This window comes from Plectrocnemia conspersa, unplaced genomic scaffold (assembly GCF_051122295.1).
Source record: "Plectrocnemia conspersa isolate PC_06_02 unplaced genomic scaffold, ASM5112229v1 ptg000002l, whole genome shotgun sequence".
Lineage (NCBI taxonomy): Eukaryota > Metazoa > Arthropoda > Insecta > Trichoptera > Polycentropodidae > Plectrocnemia > Plectrocnemia conspersa.
The window spans coordinates 24,598,441-24,616,643 of record NW_028277166.1 but is presented as its reverse complement, the minus strand read 5'-3'; the positions used below and the strand labels follow the sequence as shown (position 1 = coordinate 24,616,643).

Here is an 18,203-nt window from a genome sequence, read left to right as displayed (position 1 = left end):
CGTCGCAAATTTTTTTCAAAAGTACGTTTTACTTTATTTTTTATTTGTTATTTTAAAGATACATTATTTCTAGCTAATTAATTTATGTGCTAATCCGCACAAAACAAACGCCAATATGAATTCGATCCTTATGTATATAAAATTCGTTTCAAACATTTTTAGCTATTGTATAAATATATTATACAATAAATTCTATAAAATTATGTATTTATAATATTTCATCATTAATTTAATCTCAGCTGATCTTAATTCTGATTATTTTAAAAAGCTGAATTGACATCCCTGATCAAAGTATGCAAAATAATAAATTACGCATTTTCATTTTGACGTCCTCATTGATCAGTAATTCGCACAGCAGATTATGAAAGTAATTAATTATTAATTAAAATATTTATTACCAATCAATAATTGTTTTTTAATATAATAAGATTTACAAGCAAATAGTTTATTTTCTGCACTAATTGGCTAAATTAATTAATATCGATAAAAACCGAGAAAAGAATACAACTATACACAAATATTGGAATATTTCATCTACTTTTTATTTAATATTCGAATACATAATTGAAAATTCGAGTAATTGAGAACCGGTTTTGAGACTGTTTTTTCGGGATAACCCGATAATTTCTGGTTTAAAATCAGGGACGTTATTTTAGATTATTTTAAATATGTATATGTCATTAAAATTCATTGTATTTAATTAAATGATTTTTCTGACAAAATTCAAGGTGGGTAAATGCCCCCCACCTGCCTTCCCACTCCCCTAAATGACATCCCTGCATCATTAAGTTCATCAGGAAAAATAATCGAAGATCAGTCAACTTTATTAAAGACTATAATATTCACTTAAACAGTCCGCTATACAATGTACGCTCCAATAAATTATTCCAGCCACCTGTCACCGAAATCCTTAATGACTTTACCTTTTACTGCCAGTCATTCGACGACATATGCCCAAAGAAGGGTTGACCCGCAACGAATTTCAACTGCAAAGGGTCAAAGTCTCGACCGCAACGAGACGTTTGTACGTATCTACACACACTGCATGAGGAACATTCGAGTCCTGTCGAGCAGGCCGCAGTGCCGGCAGGTGCAATTTCGGGCGGAAACAATAAAAAATCGAATGCACATGCACTTACACATGTGAGCAATGCAAATACAGGTCCGAAACGAGTAGAGGGCAGATAAGCGCTCAGAACAATCGCAGCGGAGCTGTTACTTGGCGTCTTTACAGCCTTGAACTCGAATCTCTCTCACGGGAGGTTAGGTTAGGTATTCAAGATTAGTATGCGAGCTAGTCTCATAATCATGACCATTATTTAATCTAATCTGGCATCTCATTAGGAAAGTGTGATAAAAACTCGAATAGGATAAAAAAGCAGTAAAAATATGTATTTATTTTATGAGTAACATAGAATCAAAATTATTATTTTGTATAATTTTCAGTTTTTATTACAGTTCATTGATCAGTTTTTATCTTATATTATATGTATTTTAACCTCAAAATCAGTTTTATTTGTAGAGTAATAATACAAAGTCATTACTAAGGTGCTTTATACCCAACTTGTTTAGTTGGGCTCGCAGCATTATCAAATGTCATCACAAGCCAAGCGCGCTCTCCGCGACCGCTCCGTCGTTATTCCCGCTTCGTTCGTCACTGTGAATACCTAGACGGAATTATTCATATGTTGTTTAATGTTTTGATCAACGCTCGCTCGCACCTAACATGTACAATAGTTTTAGTGCTCGCGAGATATTTTATAAGAATATTTCTAAAATAAATAATTTATTGCCAATTTATATTTATAGATGTTCTAATATATTTTTAATTCACATGATCGTCCTAAATTTTAATTATGTATTTCATTCTGATCGTAGGCTATCTTTATTCCAAATATTTACTATTTATTCTGACCCTGAATAATATAATTTTGACCATTCATTATTTTAATTCTGATCATTTAATATTTATTTTGACCCTAAATAATATAAATAAAACCAAGTTGTTAATAAAATTCTGATTGAGATTTGCTTTTTATTCTGACCCAAAGGTGTTTTAAACTTTGATTACCAATAAAAAAATATGTAATTGTGAATTATTGATGAACAGAGAACTGGGTGTTCGTTTTAATAGGATGGTAATTTGTTATACAATAATAGACGCGAATAATCAAAGAACCAGAACAGATCGATCAACTTCGATTCATTACTGACCGTCGATATTTAATTAGTCAGTAACAGATGTTGGCTACTATATGTTTTTCATCTTTCTAAAAAATAAGTATAAAAAACCTCTGAATTATTGATAAAACGATCTAATTTTATAACATATCTCTGGAAAGCCCCCATACATATTTTAAATCTGCCGGTTTTTACGTCGAGTGGTTTCTTCTTTTCTCCTTAGCCTATTAGAGCAGTTGAAAAAATTGTTAATATTTCTTGCCATTAAAATACCTCCAAGAAAGCATACATATTCAAAAACATTTGGAATGGACCCATTCTTTTTATGCAGCTTTTAAAAATATTCGTACAATTTTAATTATCAACAATAAAATTCGCTAATTTGAGAATTCTAGATTTGGCATATTACAATAGATTCTTAAATAGAAACACTATTTTCATTCGATAAAACATGGGTTCTGCACTCTCGTCTAGCCGGAATCGAAGCAACAGTCGAGACAGTGGAACAATAAGGATTCCTACCTCTCAAAATATCAATGATAGTGCCATCTGCTGGCAAAGTAAGGTTCTGCTTTTTTTATTAGACCATAACAATAAAATACCACTCTAACTTGCTACTTCAACTTCATAAAGAAATAAAAAGCGACCTGGAATGCTAACGAAATTTGCATACTACGACAATTTTATTTGTAAACTGTGATTTTGTGTTGTCTTAACTATTTTTTTAAACAAATTATTTTAATATTATAATATTACTGGTTATTTTTTAATATTCTCAAAACATTTTACATAATGTGAGTTTTGATTCCATGACACTCATAATATTATGAATACAATGTCACTATCAAAATCTATTGAAATGTATTTATCTTATCTCAAAGCTTATATAAACATTTTTTTTCATATATGTATGTAAGATCTTACTCGTATTTACTACCGAGAATTTTAATATCTTATTAAAAATCTTATCGGCGCTACTTGCAGCTTGCATATTTTTTATACATGTATTTTTAAATATTTGTAAATCAAGTATTGAACATTATTTGTGATAATAGGAACAACTAAAATTGATTACAACAAAGAACATAGATTATATCTTGACGGAGGACAATTTCTCGAAGGCTCATTTCCTTTTTACAATAACTCTAAGACAGCCAGCATTCCTATGAACTCTTCAATCGTTATCGTATGTTAAACTCGATTTAGGAATAAATTAAGTACAGAAGCACTAGATCTATTAATTAGTTTTTTTTTTTGTATGTAGAAACTTACTTTAGTATGATGTAATTGCCTGATTTTTAAGAATTAAAAAAATATAATTAGGATCAAGCGAAAGCGGATGCTTCTATCTAACTCCCAAAAGTCAACTGCTTCCGATTCGGTTCCGCTCGGATGCGTGTTCTGCTGAACTCGCATGCGTGTTCTGCTGAACTCGCATATAGTTAAAGTCGGTAATTCGAAGTGCAGTTTGGAAGTGAAATGCCGAATGAAGTTATCTGTTCTACCACTCTTTGCCCAATGTATATAATTTTGGGTGGTAGTGTAATATTAGTTTTTTATATATGTAAATTAATATTTGATAAACTATATGTCTATAGCGGGTGAATTTTACCTGCTCGCTCGGAGACGATATTATTGCAGTGCATATTTTTTTATATTTTGCGTCGATGCGATTTTTTAATTGCTTTTGGTGAAAAGAAGTACAACTGGTGTGACACAAATCCGTTACTTTTAATGTTTTTTTTATTGATATTGTACAATTAATTGCAACTCAGCGATATTGATTTTCAAAGTCTAAATTACAATCTTTGAATGATTCGTCTCTTTTCGCTATCATTTTATTTTCTGCTTTATATTTAAGAAGCACAGAATAACCTTTGCCAAATGACCGATCATCATCAGCTGATTTATTTTCGTTTCACGAAATACTTTACAGCATGTTTAAAGGCTAGGTTAATGAACTCTACTTCCACTTATAGTATAATTGTTTTATAATTTAGAACATAAGTTTTGTTAATGTTATACATAAAACTAAATGTCTCTTTCACGCAAACCCGCGAATTCAGCGTTTTAATGTAAATCATTATGCACTACAAACTTACACCACTACAAATTGCGCAGTGTTTAACTCAAAAGCGATGGATACGCCCAAGATTGCCACTCCTAACTTTAATGATTCGTTGATGCGAATCCACTCTCGTATTTCTCGAATCAACCTTTTAAACGCCACACCCAACAGGTGTAACAGAATCACACCTCGCGCAAAAACCAACCCATTCATCATCTCTGACAACTATCCATCCCGCGCGACTGATTTGTCATGATCGCATGACACACCTACGTCAGACAGATTTACGACCTAACGATCGTCCAGTTCCGAGGGTTTTTTGCACGAATCCGACGTCAGAAACAATAATTCGAAATCGGATCCGTTGCGGTGCGCGTTTATCTCGCGAGCGAAAGATAAGTTATAGAGTTAGATAAAGAGTAGCGCCCACGCGGCCTATGTAGCATCCTACGCCCCCGTGGGTCCACTCTTTCACAGCGATAAGGTCCGGGTGACGTTTTTTGAAAGGGTCAAGGGGCGCTCGAAATAGACGACCGCCACGGAACATAACATTTTTGATCTATAAATAGTCGAAAGGTCGTAGATTGTAAAGGCCGATTTATTTTATAATTGAAATTGCGTTACAGAAACCCCTATAATTAGTTATCAAATTATTTATGAAAGCGGTTCCGCTTTTTGTTGCGCTGTGGGTTATATACTTTATATGGCGGCGAGTGCGGGCTACGCTGCGCGACGGAGCGCGGGTTAAGCTGGAATCGTGTCACGTTTTATCAAACACAGGCTTCTTGGAAAGTATTATTAAAATACTGAAGCGCGTTTTATAATAGCTACTTTTCACTCGATATGTGCTTACAAATCGTTAGGGATTAATCGCAGTTTTTAATGGAGAATTTAAAAAATGCAATATCAAGTTTACAAAACTATTTACATAGTATATAATGTTGTCCTGTGTGTTTATTTTGATTTATGACAAATTGTTTTTTATTGTGCCACAATTAATATCGTTGACGTACTGGTTGAACTCTGGGTTCAAGAGCTGTACAAAGATTTTACGTAAAGAGAGAAGCGGTTGGTTATTCGATTTTTAAAATCTAAAATTGCTGTCTTCTCTTCAATTCGAGTTCGTATAAACTCAGTAAGTACAAGTTAGATAGATCGGTTTAACCCTTTGAGTAGTGAGTTAATTTATGCACATTTGTTGCTTTGTTAGTATACCCCCCCCCCCCCTCCGGGAGTATGTATCCATAATTTATAGTAAATTATAAAAAAATATGTAATTTTCAACGTTTTATTGCTTTGATTTTAACACTTTTTTCATATTTATTATGTAGTATTTGGCTTTTGTAATATTTTTTTCACATTAATACAGAGACTATAAAGTTATTAAGAAATATTTTTTGTTATATGAATTTATTTCGTACTCTAATTTATTCGTATTATTTTCAATAAAAAATCATTTACTTTAATTTAAATTGGAAACAATGTTATTTTTTATTTATTTATTATTTCTTCAATTAATATATGTAAATATTAGCTATCTGGAGTACCTCAACCGTACATTTACGGCGATACTCCTCAAAGGCGATATTGACGTATTGTCTGGAATAAGTTTCATTTATGGGATCTGAATATCAGCCTTTTATACACATGACCCCACCTGAGGGAGATTTAGGGCTCGCCCATGTTTGTACAGCAAACGCACTCATAGAAAGTACAGAAAATGGATGTATTCGAATAATTTCTCTGATTTATGGACAGGTCGCACAATACGGTATGTACAGTGGCGGTCAAACGACTAGGACATTTTCGTTTATAAAATCTATATTAATGCGTAATAAAATCTCAATTTAAAAAAAAACTACTAGATGACATATTCACCTAACAGATCTAAGACTCACAATGGTATTCATTAAAACTTATAATATATCACTTTTCTCGGGTCACCGAGCTCACCGTTCAAGAAGTCTTTGTCTATCTAAAATATTTCGGTTTAATTATGCTTTTAACGTTGCCTTATCAACGTATGTTATTAGAGCAATATAAATTATTAGAAAATGTCAATGATGATTAATAATTTATAAAAAAAAATTAAAGCCGCTACAAGTAAAAGTAGATTCAGTTCAGATAATCAAAATATCAGAGCATCTATACTGTTGATGTTTTGCTTGACGTAAACCATTCGTAAAAAAATGCAATTTTATACTAGTTTTGTCCTAAGTTTAAAGTTAATATGGCGTTTCACAATAATTTTGCGTATGTCCTATTTGTCTGACCGCCACGTACGAGTATATAAAAAAGGGTCTCGCAATCGCAATCAACGTTCGGATCTTGTTTGAATTTGCTGATAAGACGAAAGAGACAATTGCCCTGCCGATGTTTATGACTTAATATCGTAACATTTAGATTCTCGCACTGCTTCGTATATTTAACTCGAAGCTTTTCTTTGCTCTTAAACATTTGGGACATGTTTTTTTTGGTAAATCTTTTTGTTTATTAAGTGTCGTAAGTGTACGCCGATGGATTGTAGAATATTCAAGTTTTAGTGAAAATGTTAGTTTTAACTGCAAAGCTGTCTTATTGTCAATGTTTTTTACCTTCTTATATGTGAGTGATTGATTATAATTTAGATAAGAAAAATAGTTCTTATTATAATGTGAATCAAATATAATATAATTATTAGCGTGGGGATTCCTAAAATAAATTAACTATAAATATACATAGTATACTTACCATTTTGTTTTTTATTTATATACCTAGCAAAGCGGCAGACGGTTGAATAAAATCAGATAAGTGCTGAATGGATGAACAAGCAACTTGTTAGCTACAAATTGCTGTGTTTTGATGCAATTTCATATGAATAGTCAATCTCAATTATGCACTTTGATGTATAAAAAGTAAATTTTTGCAATGTTTGTATACGTTCTCCTGTTATTTTCTTTCGTTAATTTTCTCGTTCTACGAAGCTTTTGATATTTTAGTGCTATCAAAGCAATTTAATTGTCCAATTTAGTGCCAATACCGCAGACATAACAACGTTAAGTCGGTCGTGCTCCACATGTACTATAATATCTATCCAAAACATCTAACTACCTTGTGTTTATGCTTCACAATAAATTACACCAACTTCATATAAATTTCAAGTTGTACTCGCGGAAACTAGATACGCTCGTATTAAACGCGCTAACTGATGATCGCATTATATAGTACGCCCAACTTTACAGTGTTAATTAATTTTAATTCTTAAATCACGACAAACGTACGCAGTAGTTGTTACACTGTGTACATATGTACCACAGATTATATTATATATGCACACCATCAATTCAGCGTCACGCTCGCGCCGAGGTTTAGTCCATAAACCATATTGTTACACGCGGGGAATCGTAGGGAACCCATAATTATCCCTTTCCAAAACCATAATGTATAACAATGACGCATTGTCCGTCGATTATTCCACGTTGTGTGAATCATCGCTTTGTCTGTACGATCACGATGATGTACAAAGGCGAGAGCGACGGAAAACTACCACATTTGTTTTCGTTATAATTTAACGACGCGTCGATAAAATGCAACGATCGTTTAACGCTTTCGTCGTTCGTTGTTGGTCGTCGAGCACTCTTGGCTTCTAGCGAACCATAAAAGGTAAATGCTGCTACTGCTGCGACCGTTATCGTGTCCGATTCGCGCCGTTTGCATAAAGTTACGGCCGGATAACGATCGGAAGGGCTACCGGCCATGGATACGTCTCGGATGTGCGATTGGGCCGATTGTAATCGCCCTTTAACCTTACATGCTCGCCAATTTTTCAACGGCGGTGGTGCGATTTGAATCTTGTCTTGGATCGTGTGAACAGATTCCTTGATTGATTTCTACAAAATACTGATTTTTTTACATTGAAACGAATTATATGCCAGCAGGGACGTCAAGGCATCTACATAAATTTTTGGATTTTTTTCGGAATGACTCCCTGTATTCGTCTATAAAATTTATCAAATCAAAGCACTGTGTTATTCTCATTAATCAATACCTTACGGAGTTGCTGCGTACAGCTCTATCAAGCCTGACTTTAAATGCCTGTGAAAACAAGTCCAAAACCACAAATTTGATAATAGTTGGATGGTGACGGATAGCAATTACATATAGATTGAGCCGTTGCAGTAGTATTTTTATTGAAAGTTTGCGATTTATATTACATATTAAAATAATGCGATCGGGGGACGAAGCACCGCCGGTCGTCAAACTCCCACCGCGTTCCGCCAAAGAATGTGCTACCTTCCGCTGCCGTCACGCCTGTGCTACCACAGTGCCGCCTACTTTTGGCCATAGTATATAAATAAATAGCCCCTTACAATACATTTTCTTGTTAAAATTATTATGCATCTATACCAAATATATTTATGTAAATGTAAAAACAATTTTTTAAATCATTATTTTTGATTTCCACGAAAAAAAAATATTGCGGCTCAAATAGTCTGGTCACCCCTGATATACTTATCTATTATTTATTTAAATGCGTTACAGTGAATGTGTATCCAAAGTCTAAATATATTTTCACCAGTAGATATATGTATATCAACAAAAATATAATTCAACTGATAGGCGCTAGTGAAATTATATGCTACCAGTGGCGTAGCTATGGTGGGGCGGAGGGGGTGGGCCGCCCCGGGCGGCACTTGCTTGGGGGCGTCATATTCGCGATGGGATTGTCTAGTGTAGTTCTTAACCCTGAATGCACTAAAACTTATATAAATCCACGAATAACAAGAGCTTAATAATAACCAATTTATTATTTTAAGAAATGCTGATTTTATGACCCTGCAAAAATTGTATGGGGGGGCGGCAAATTTAAGGATCGCCCTGGGCGGTACATACCCTAGCTACGCCACTGTATGCTACTCTTAAATCTCTATAAAGCTCAATTAGACAGTTGCGAAACGTATTTGCTGTTCAAACCCACACCTAACCTAATGAAAATTCTAACTAATTATAGTTTTAGTCTAAAATTCAAATCAAAACAACTCTCATGTGATGTTTGATATCTGCACCTGGATATTATACTATATTTAAAAAATATTGTAACTATCCTTACCGATATTACTACGGGCTTCTGATATGGGAGTATTGGTCAATGTGTATTCAAACCGAATATTAGTCAATAGGAGGGCGCAAAAAAAAGGGGTTTTTGACTTCTGAGAAGGGATAATTGTTTTTTGCGCCCTTCTATTGGTCAAAATTTGGTCTAGATGTGCTACATTAAATTTGTAATATTATTTAAAAAAATAGTAGTATGAGCGTTCGTTACCGAGCGTTCCCACTGCGACGGCGCCGACACTATTTTATTGCTTTAGAAGTAGATTGAATTCGGCCAGAAAATCCATATCATTTAATGAAATAATATGAATCCTAATGAAATACTAAAAAAATGATCACTTTTGCCCGCCCCTGGTAAAATCTGAAATGACATCCCTGGATGCCAGATTTTCTGCACGCGAATGATATCAGCTATCAGTAATTGTTAAGATATTGAAATCTGTAGTTTCAAAGCTTTTAAAACTGTATTGTATCTGTGAGATTAGATTGTTAAATTCGATTTTAATCGATTGCTTCAGATTAGGTTTATATAGATTTTACTTATCATATGGATCGAAGCTAACTAATACTTTAATGCATAATAGAATGATACATAATCATCTCTAGTGCCTATTTAAAAACTATCCTAAAATATCAAATAAATTATGTTTGAAATTAAAAACATACCACTGATTCAATGTGTATATAAAAAGCATACATATATGATTTTTTTTATGCGCGCCACTGTAGAATTTACACGGCAATTAGTCGAAAATTATTAGCGCTTACCTGTTGTTGTGCATCCTCGGCTCATGAGATAAAAAAAAACAGTATGAGCGAGTCTTAATGAGGATACGTCGACGTTCGTGTGTGCAGTGTGTTTTACACGAATATGTTACATGTGTAAATTTTGAACGCTGTTCTCCTTGTTTTTGTAGTGAGCGCGTGTAAAGGGCTATCAATGTTTTATGGATGGAATTTACTTTTTCCGTCTTGTTACATCGTGAATGATGCGACCCAGGAATGTAGAACGTAAAATTTGCAATCCAAAGCTTTTTAATAATTATATTCCGCATTTTATCATTATATTTTTTTTTTAAATACTCAATTCAGTAGCATTGTTTCTGATGATACTACAAAAATAAATCATTTTTCTAACAAACGTTAGTTAATCATCTAATCATGCAGTTAACAAATCTTAGATTGTCTCATGTTGCCAACAACATTTAGTAATTTGTTGCAATCCTATGTTGAAGCACACATCCATCACAATTTCTTCTCTGACAGTTTATTTTCCAGTCAGATTGAATCTGTCTGTTCTATAATAGTGCGCTACCTTCACCACACTTTATCCTTATATTTAGTATGTATTTTTTTTGCACGTTCCCATAAATAAATACTATATACTAATTTCATATATTTTATTATACATATATTCACATTTAAAAGTGTCTTCAGTAATTTAATTATTTGCGTTTACTTTTTACGTATTTACTCCATTGCAATTTGCGTCTAGTTCAAGTTCCAACTATTCAAATATCAAATAGTATGTATACGATAAAATATTCGAATATATTATACAAGGTGGTTCAGAAATCGCGAATTGGTTTGTTTTTACCCCATAATTTATAAAATATTGATTAAAACACAAAAATGACCATTAGACTTTTTTAATTATTCAATAAATATTTTTTACAAATCAATTGACAAAAATTATATCACGTAAGTGACATTTTCCATTTTCTGCTTCTTGCAAAACTGCTCTTTTCATTGCATTTTCCATGACCTTCCTTAGTATTTCGGGCTGAATGTTGGGTTTTAACGCTTGAATGGACCGATGCTCTTGGATTTTCCGAACCCCAAAGTCTGCAGTTTTGTTTATTCACAAATGATGGGTGTAAGCATAAAATTATTGTTTTGTCTGATGAAATCTTAGAATTAAGGGGAATATTAAAGGCTCTTTTCTGGACCCAATGAATTTAATTCATGCACTATCCTTCACCTGAATTGATGAACTCACTATCGTGGTTGCAATTTGAATTGTTCGTTACTGATCTTTGTGTTTAAGAACATTGAATTATTATAGCCGATCACAATGTATTGAAATGACGTTAATATGCACAATTAACTGACCACTTTTACTCGTTGCTTTATAGTGAAACTTTGCATGATTAATTGTATGGTTCTTTTTAAGTTAATATTTGAAAAAAACATACAAATTGTTTACACTGGTTCGTGACTTCGTGGCCAATTTGTATAAAATTAAAAATAATCGAAAAATGCTTGAAATGTATAAGTCGCTGACCATTGACCTGAAAGATTTGAGTTCAAATCCCATATGGACCTTAGTGTTTTAAAATTTCTATCGTATCGGAATTATTGGCTAATATATAATTATTATTCCGATCGATAATCAAAGATTAGGTTTACCTTGATTCTTCTAATCTCAAGGAAGAATATCGTGATGATTAATTAAAATCGTAGTATTGAAAATTCTCTAATAATGAGCTACTTCAGCTTATAGAAAATATCTTATATGTTTATTACAAGTATCAACACTGTTTCTTAAAAATATTAATTGTTTAATATAAATCAGTACAAAGCTTAATTATAATTATACATACTCCAAAAAAGTACCCTAACATTTTTTTTTATTACAATTAAAACATTTAATACAATGCACAATATTAATTCGAAAAAAAAATATGAGTAATTTTGGGAATTTCGGCAATAAAAAAGTGGTTGCTATATAAATAGAAGAAAAGAACTTTCGTTAAACAAAAAAGGCAAAATTGTGCTGTAAATAATTTAAAAACAAAGAGAATAAAAACTTAAAAAATAATACACGAGTGTGTTTTTAGAGTTAGTCGTTTTTTAGTGATTTTATAAAATATTTCACTATAAATATAAACGAATTCTTAGACAATTTTTCGAATATTCAGATTTGAGTCTTAAATTTTCTTCTGGTTGAGAAGTTATTTATTTATTTATATAGCTAATTGTTTATACCAGGTGTAGCCAACCCGCCTTCAACATTTTTCCGGCCCGCGAGATTCATCACACTTTACCAAAATATATTTATTTTATAATGGCCAATACACTATAGACAAATTTTCACTCCAAAAAATGTATATAGTGTATCTAAACCTAGTATGGGGATATAAAATTTTATATGTGGCCCGCGGAGTTATGATGCATTTCCTAAGTGGCCCGCAAGATCATTTAGGTTGGCCACCCTTTAGTTTATACACTTAACAAGCATAATTAAAACATACATATAAGATATAATGTACATGAACAGAACATTATATATACTAATATTATAATTTATTTCTTAATGCACGAATGTGTTTTTTTCTTCCATTGAGGAAACCCTCTGCATTTTTATTTTTGCGGATTGTTATTAAAAATTGTTATACAAATTCACGCCTCCGTACATTATTCCCCTGGCCGTACTCATTTTCTTGTACCTAGCTTTCCATAAATTGTCTCTATTTCTAGTATTAAATCTATGTAGTTCTTTATTTTTTTATTAAATACTTGTTAAAATACTCTAATTTATATATAAATACTAAGACGTCCATTTTCAATATATTTTGAATATCTAACCGTTTTTACATTTTTCCATATTGTTAATTATATATTATTAATATACATATATTATAAACAACAATGATCCTAATTTAGACCCTGTGGTACACCATGAAATATTATTTTGTCTTTGGAATAAACACAAAACTTTTTGCTTCCTTTTTAAAATGATTATCAAACCATCTTAAAACTATTTCACTTATACATATAATTTATAATTTCTTTAACATTAAACTTGAATCTATTGTTTAGAAAGCTCTCTTAAAATACAATAAAACTGCTCTAATGACTTTGTTCATATCCTTGGCCAACACCCTATCATTTATCACTAGGTTAGCATTATCAGTCGCTTATGTATTTAGCCTTAAATTACTCCAGCTAATTTATTGGGAATGTAAATGCGTTTCTTTCTTGACTCTAAACTTTTTCAAAATGAAGGGGTAATATCAACTTACGCAAAAATATTTTGGGGTAATGGTTAAAAAAGTTCCCCGACCGCTGCGTCTAAAGTATCTCTTTTATGACTTTTATAAAATATAGTTCAACTACTTTACATATGTCATATTGTGTACTTAACAAATAAATATAACGAACGAACATGTTGATGAAATGCGCAAATATCCACACTTACATATAATTCAAATTTTGATTGTAAAAAATATTAAGTATAGTCAGATATTTCTAATGAATGCCTATTTTTCCCAGGATTCATTCAATCTGCAGATCTTGCACTATTGCTTGAATATTTAATATGTTGAGCATACAGCAATTTATATTTTGATTAACAAGTCGAGATAACAAATATATTTTACATCCTCCGTTCTTATAATAATATATAATTACATTTCAAATAGGTAATAAAGCCGAATATTAGAATTGCGCTATATTTACAAAAGTCAAGAATTTATTTTGCCATTTTGGCCAAAAAGTCTCATAATATTTCCATGCTATATTGAATCAAAAGTGAAATTTCGGTATGAAAATTTTGCCGTGGTAAAACAAAAGCTCTATATATGTATGTACATGTAGGCTTTTGATATGTTTTCATTGAAATCTGTTTGGATAAAAAATTGACGAAAGCAAAGCCTTTATTAAATTCGTTTACGAGAGGTGCTCCTGTTAGATATAACTCAATTTTCATTTGTAGCTCGTTTTTTGAGCACCTGTATATTTGTGTGTTACATCCCTGCAACGATTCACGATAATCCCAAAAAGAACAGCACTCTTCAAAGTTACATAAGCATGCAAAATAAAACAAAGCGCGTAAATTACCATAAGTGGAATTTTTCACAGACGTTGCTGTCTTATATTTATTTTGTTTTTCTTCACCTCTCGCTCGTCTGCAGTCTCGGTGGTAAAACCGCGTGGAATTTCGCGACGGGACTTTGGAACTTTCGACGCCCACCGGGAATCCGCTTTGCGATTTGTTTTGAGATTCGTCGCCAGCATCCGCCGAGATCAAAAGGCCGCAAGGAGCCAAAGATAAATAATTATCGTCGCTTTTCCGAGAATTATAAATCGCGCATCAAACATATTTGGCGATAAGACATGTTTTTAAAAAAATACTGCATTCGACCTTATGTTTGCCAACGGTCAACGAATGATATGCGATACTTTTGACACATTCTCAAGTGGTTAAAAAACAAATTACTGCATATTGGATACAATCGTTATAGATTATCTTTCAATTAATAAGACCGCACGTTTGGTTGTTGTTTTGTGTGTGTATAATTTGCATAGCATTAGGTATAGATTTACAGTGCAATTTAATACTTTTAACCTCGCATACATAATATTCATAGATTCATCGAAAAAGTGAATCAGTGCAATATATTGCACCTTTTACACTTGCAGTGTAATATGGTTATATCGTAAGAACAGAATGAGGTTTTTGTTATAAAAATGAAAATGAAGACAACAAATCTTGCTTTCGTGTTCTACACGTAACCTAAGTATGCTTTTATACTTTTCAACGTCTATATAACCCCTTTACTATAAATACAAAATAAACATAAACTAAATTGTTTTATTATAAGTATTGTAAAATTAACTGTTATTTTTTCCCCGTTGTTCTAAAACAAATGTGGTTTTAACAGGGTGAGATTCTATTCGGGTTAACTTTTTACCCGATTTTACCCGAAGCAACAGCTTATACACCAGCAATCAATGAAAAGGACGAGTTCCATAAATCAACTCCGAACTGGAGTTTTCCGACAAAACGCACCATAAATCAACCCGCAGGAGGAAATCGATGCATTTTTCCGCAGATCGAAAATCCTCACTCGGTTCATTACCCGTTATCCGCCGTCTCGTTACTGACCCGGCCGGCGTTCCCAGACTTATTTATTGTTATTTATGAGGCTCTCCCGAGGAGGTTCTTCGTCTCTTTTGCGTCTTCTTACCACTTGTGTAATATTCATAGTCACGCGCGTGTCCCCCGCTCGGCGTGCACACGGCCTCAATGGAGACGTTCAAAAGGCGGTCGTACATCACGGCGATGCTTTTTGTGCTGTGAGATTTAGCTTTTTTTTGTGTTTCGCCAAACCGGTACCGTTTTTGAACGGAAGAGGTCAACGCGATACGGAAGAAGTGGGCTTTTGATTTGTGTCAGATTGCTCTCTCAAATGATGCTATCATAACATGTTTTGCCTTTGATAATATTTGTTGTCGTTCAGTGATATTATATTAATAAATTAAATTATATACAATATCATCCACCGTTGAGCGATGGACGAACTTCAATGGGCAATTCAGGCTCTGGGGGAATTTGCCGGGCGATAGAGGAGAAATGGAGGGCGATACATATGTGGGCAAAAAGTTTATAGATCAAAAAATAACGTACGAAAATGTTTTAAGCATTTTATATTTAAACTAAAGTCATATTTTGCATATCATATAATGTGTTTTAGAGTATTTTAGTTTATGCCCGAACCGTTAGTATACTTATTTAATTATTTTGATTTTTTTTATTGCGAATACTATTTTTATAACTAACATTTATTATTTTATAAATATCAAATATTAATTATAAATATATTTTTAATTTGATAAGTAGAGTACGCTCGGGATAAGGATGCCGGTTTGTTATTGTGTGCGTGTACATGTATATGAGAGGGAGAAGCGATGTAGCATGTACTTCGTTGTCTCGCTTTCTCTTTTAAGGACAGTCGCTGATTCGTCAACGCTGGTATTCGTCATTAAAGTGCAGTGTGGCACAGAAGTTCGATCTTCTCTAGTGATTCATTTTAAATAATTTTGTGTTGATATAGGTTTAACCCAGATATGCCCACTGTCCAATGGGTAGGTCGCTAAACTTGTGCCACTGTTTTTTTTATTTATAAATAAAATTTTAAGAGAACAAAATTTCTTGGGCATATCTGGGTTAATTGATATCAAGGCTTCAAATATACACTGTTATTCGTTCTCTTACCCGTGGATTAAAATATTTTAATTATTTTTCCATTAAACCGTACATTGTTGGTTTTTTTACACTATTCTCTGTAAGGTTTAAAAAAGTTATTATTCTTATCGTTGCGCCAATGATAATTTTTTAATTTATTCAATGGATTCTAATGATTTAAAAGAGTCGTCGAGCCATTAAACAATCTGCGAATAATTTCTTTCCCCATTTTATATCTTTTTTCTTTTGAGAAATAGCTAAAAACTTCATTATTTTCTTGACTAGTGAAAGATTTTGAATTTTGCAAATATTTAATTAATGACATCAATGTCTGGTTTCTTCGATTATATAATATATTTTTAATTGTTCGTTGAAATTTCCAACTTAGCTCAGATGTATATATGTTAAATAAACATATATTTTCTTTTAAAATAAAAAAAATTAATAAAATGAGCGAAATTGTTTTGAGCCACACAGTTCACGCACACAATAACAAATCGGAATCCTTATCCCAAGCGTACTCTAGCACTGTATAAAATAGAAAAATTTAAATAAGCAATATATAAAATGATTGTTTTATAAAACGAATTGCTTGTGCATTATTATTGGATAGAGAGAGAGCGGCAGCGAGCGAGCATGGATCAGAAACAGTGAGCACCCCATGAATAAATCTGCGCAATAAATCTTTTTCCGAAGATATACCTTGCAAAAAATACATCTACAATTCATTTTATGGAACAAAGTACTTATTCAAATGCACATATATTTTTAAATAATTCCCTGTTAAATCGCGCCCTTCTATATAAATAGCAAAAAAATAAGTTATTTTGAAAGTTATTCGAAATTCCAAAAATACACAAGCCACGTTGGTGAAATTAAAAAAATATATGGGTAGTGCTACACTTACAATTTATTATTAAATGAAACAGAAATAGCGTTTTACGAAGGTGGGCGATGAAAATTCTGTCGTTGACAAGTCGGCAATGAGTCAATTAAGTCTGAGAATTTATGGTTTAAATGATTATCGGTAATTATTCGTTATTTAGATATTTGAACTCATAAAAGCTTTATTTGTGTAAATAGTGATGTATTAATTATACATATATAGAGCTCTTAGCTTTATTTAGACTAAAGTTTAATATTAAATCATAACTATTGATTCAATATAACACGGTTTGCCGTTCCTCTTTATCTTGTATACGAACAATATCAAAAAATGACAGTGTTTTAACAATCGCGAATAAATTACAAAAATTTTGAGAGGTGGAAAATTAAATTCAACCGAATTAAAAACAGAAGCAAATATTTTCACAAAACGTAGACAAACTCTGCCGTCACCTCTACTAAATAAAGCGTTAAATGCCTGGGCTTACACCTAGACACCAAGCTTTAATTTTTTAAACATATTTTAGAATTTCGCTCTAAAGTTGCGGCTCATTGCGGCCTTTTAGAGCGAAAGTTCGTTGATTATATCCTCTAATGTCTAATATTTTTAAACGTTTAAAAAGCAATAAGGTCAACAATAATTTGCAAACAAATCTTAACACGATCGGAGCCGCGTCAAAAAACTACAATCTGTCCCTTTGAATAATAATGTTTATTGTTAAAGCACTACCTGGAAAGTGAAGGCAATATTCCGCTCCTTTTATTCTTTTCAGATTCATTATTTGAGGGCGGTTTTTACTTTTTTTATAAATATATTCTTGCTATGATTTTTTTCAGTGTTGGGCCTCTCAATGAGAATGGGCCCCGGGTATTCGTTCCCTCTCCCCCCCTCCCTCTCGACACGCCCGACCATACCAACTATGTAATAGCTGATAAATAAAATAATGAATAATAAAACACTGTTATTTCCGAAATTTCAGAAATTACTCATATTACGAAATAATATTA

At 32.5% G+C, this 18,203-nt stretch overlaps 1 protein-coding gene and 1 long non-coding RNA gene across 12 annotated transcripts in view; one reads left to right on the top strand and one right to left on the bottom strand.

The window, feature by feature from the left end:
* Positions 1-18,203, top strand: part of Hers (Histone gene-specific Epigenetic Repressor in late S phase) — a 386,163-nt gene that overhangs the window by 208,007 nt on the left and 159,953 nt on the right. The window lies entirely within an intron of this gene.
* Positions 3,867-8,711, bottom strand: LOC148238143 (uncharacterized). Its single transcript, XR_015812719.1, has 2 exons — positions 6,203-8,711; positions 3,867-5,757 (listed from the first exon to the last, which is right to left on the bottom strand). It is a non-coding gene; the product is annotated as an uncharacterized LOC148238143 (long non-coding RNA).